This window comes from Etheostoma spectabile, chromosome 24 (assembly GCF_008692095.1).
Source record: "Etheostoma spectabile isolate EspeVRDwgs_2016 chromosome 24, UIUC_Espe_1.0, whole genome shotgun sequence".
NCBI lineage: Eukaryota > Metazoa > Chordata > Actinopteri > Perciformes > Percidae > Etheostoma > Etheostoma spectabile.
The window spans coordinates 2,522,667-2,526,168 of NC_045756.1; positions in this window are offsets into that span (position 1 = coordinate 2,522,667).

Here is a 3,502-nt window from a genome sequence, read left to right on the forward strand (position 1 = left end):
ACAGAACACCATCCTGAATTTTTCATACTTAGCCGACGCCAATCCCACACGATAGTTTTTGGTTGCATGCTAGGGTCTTCCATGTCGTCTTAAAAAACGTAAATTTTCGTACATAAAAAAACACCACTAGGGGGAAGCATCATCAGACCAGAAAACAAGGTTTTTTTCATGGTTTGGGCGGAGGGACACAGCTAAGCATTCAATAGCTAGCTGTATAGCCTGCTCTGCCTTTACAAATGACGTCAGTCCAATGCAACAAAACCTGATCCTCCACCGCAGATGTAAATGTACTGAAACAATTGGGTGAACTGCAGACATTTATTTATTTTAGTTCAACTTACACAACAGCTTAACACTCCACTCATGTATGCCTGGAGACCGCACTTGACCTAAATATAACAGGTGCTCACGGAACTGTGTGTCGACATATATTGATTTGTAAGGACAGCACTATCCAGAGAGATTTAAATAATACGGTTGCCATTTTCTAAAAACCCAGGTTTCATTGCACATTATTTTTCTATGTACTGATGTTGTTAGAATGTGTGGACGCTGTGGGGTGGGAGAGTGATGAAGCAATGCACAGGCCGCTCAGTGTAGCAAGCAAGACTTCAGGACAGGCGTTTTAGCGGGGTGCTGCATGTGCCATTGAAAACGTTTGTCTTGATTTTCAGATTGCAAGTTGATTCTCACATCAAGTCTCCAGAGTCCTACATAACTTCAACCTTATTGAAACAGATAAAATCAGCGTGTTAAACCCCAACATTATCACTCTCATCTAAAGCCTTCAGTGGGCACCAGAGGAAGTCAGAAAGATAAATGGATGAGGTACAAAGAAAAAACCTGTTACACGGACAATCCAAGTGTTTTCCAAGCAGAGTGAGGGGTGTTGTGTGATATAGATTTCTTCTGAGCGCACAGCTGTAGAACAAAAGTGCTAGGGCTAACTTGACACGTCCGAAACCTAAAGAGTCTCCTGAACTTCATTGGGCATTTGCAAACTTTGCACAAAGATTAGAAAAAGTTTGTGTCTGAATACTAATGTCATTTTTAAAATCTAGTGTGTTCCCCGTTTGTTTTATGCATTTTTTTAAATGTTGCCACTGTATTTATACAAGCAACCCTTAACAGCTAATCTTGCAAGTGTTTGGTTCTTACTATATTGAAGCAAAAAGGAAATGAATATCTGGTAAATAGAGGGGGGGGGGGTAAATGTGCATCTGTTATAAATTAATAACACAGAATACCTACTGATTAGGAAAGTGTTTTAGTAGTAACAAATACCATCCGACTCACATTGGTTGGTGGTAGAGGTGACTTCCATGCCAGTGGTGTGGGGTGGCAATCACAGAGAACTTAAAGGAGGGACAGAGACAGGGAGGAGAGGAGAGCGTCAACCAAAAGGCTGGTGACGCAAACCACAGGAAATCAACAGGGACATTGCTTTTTTTAAAGATACCGGAGCTGCTTCACATGAAGGTAACTGGTAAACTCCAACGACCATGAAATGTCCATAACAAAACTATTGTCTGACAAACTGAGAAGTGAAACAACAACTTCAGTCAGTGCCCTAGACAAAAGATTAGGGGCCAAAAGGGGGGTAAATGAAATTTCAGTTCAGCAGCCAATACATTGCCAAGTCTTCTAATCAGTGTAGTGGGATAACACATGTGGAATGTGGCTTTGTTTTTATAGTCTGGACCGCATTTATTAAAATGTTACCAGTATATCAGAAGCACCTCAGTCTTAACCAACTCTTGCAAAGTGTCTTTGTTCCTGCAGAGCTTAATAAGAAAGATCTTCACAAAACAAGTGAGTAATCTGCAGTAACATTGTCCTGCAGACATCAGGTCCGTCAGTTAAGAAAAGATATCCGAAAAAACATTTTCTCTATCAGTCCTGTAATCTTCAAGCAGATGTTAGAGTGGCGGTCCCATGTTGTTAGCTAGGAGGCGAGGAGGACGCCTCTAATTTCAAGCTCTGGTTGACAAGCATGGCTGTCCTCAATCCCAATGTCCAGGAAAACCGCATACCCTCTGGTGAGAAAGGAAATCCGCAATATTGTTATCCAGAATGTTCTGCACTAAAAAATCATTCTGAGGCATCGGGTAAACTCACGCCCTGGATCGCTGCCGCTACATTAATGAAGGTAGATAACCCTTACGGAGGCTAGGTGTACCACAGGCAGAACGCGGTCACCTCACGGCCCAGGCGCTCTCTACCGATGGAAGATGATGATATGAGATGATGACCCCCAGGGGTAGACCTATCCAGACCCCCTCGGCCAACTTTACACTGACCCGAAGACGACCTCTGCGCCAACTGAACAGTTAGAACTTGAGCGGATAAATAAATTGATGGATTATGAATCCGCTTCAAAAGATCCATTAGTATTGATTCACAAAAATACCCCTCTTGCCACAATATAAAAGTAAGAGAAGGATTTGTTTTAGTAAGGCTGAAATTACTTAAACATAGGAAGTGTATTTTGGAAGGCATCTTCATGACCAAGCATGTTCTTTGAAGTGCACTTGGCCATAGGTAGCAATAATGGAAGAGGATTGTTGATAAGTTGACTTCTGGTTCGGCAGATAATAAATGGATACGGGCACAACAATATATAAGAAAATCTTGTTTCAAATTAGTCAGTCGTAGAATAATCGTGTATCGAAATTGAATTTGTAAAGTAAGTAAGTATAAAGTAAACCAGTTTATGTATAAGGCGCTTTCTCAGCTCAACATCACAATGTTTGCTTGTACAAAAGAGTTAAGTAAAATAAACAAGCAGTATAAAATGTATATAATATATAGAATTAAAATGACACTAGCAGAAAAGACATCAACCAGCAAAAGCTACTAAACAGAAATGTTTCAAAGTCAAAAGCAAAGTACGCTTTTTGTCAATTCTTCACATGTCAAGAACATACACATAGAAATCGAAACATTCCGTTTATCCTCCATCTATCTACCATTTCCAGATCATTTAAAGAGACGGCAAGGACGGGCACGGGACGTTCCCATCTGGGAAAACAGACTAACAGACAGTCCACTCTGGTCTATAAAGGGTAGTAGGGACGCAAGTAGGGATACGGCTTTCAATAAAGGTCCAGGATGTAATGTGGGCCTCTGAACGTTTAGGCTTGACAAAAGTCAGCACTAAAATCTAAATCACTCCGGGACTTTTACAGCGGGGCCAGGGGCGGTCCAACAAGACAGGGGGAAAATGAGACCTTCGAGGGGCACCTGGTTAGAAGGCGAGCCTTAAACGGTCAGGCCCCACATTACATCCTGGACCTTTTGAAGCCGTATTCCCCTACTTGCAGTCCCTAAGACCCGTTATAAGACCAGAGGGGACATGTCATTTTAGTCTGTTGATCCCAGACTGTGGAACGCCCTGCCCGTCCTTGCGTCTCTTTTAAAAATGATCTGAAATTGATAGAGAGAATAGAGGGAAACGCAATTTCGATTTCTTTGTATGTTTTGACATGTGAAGAAATTGACA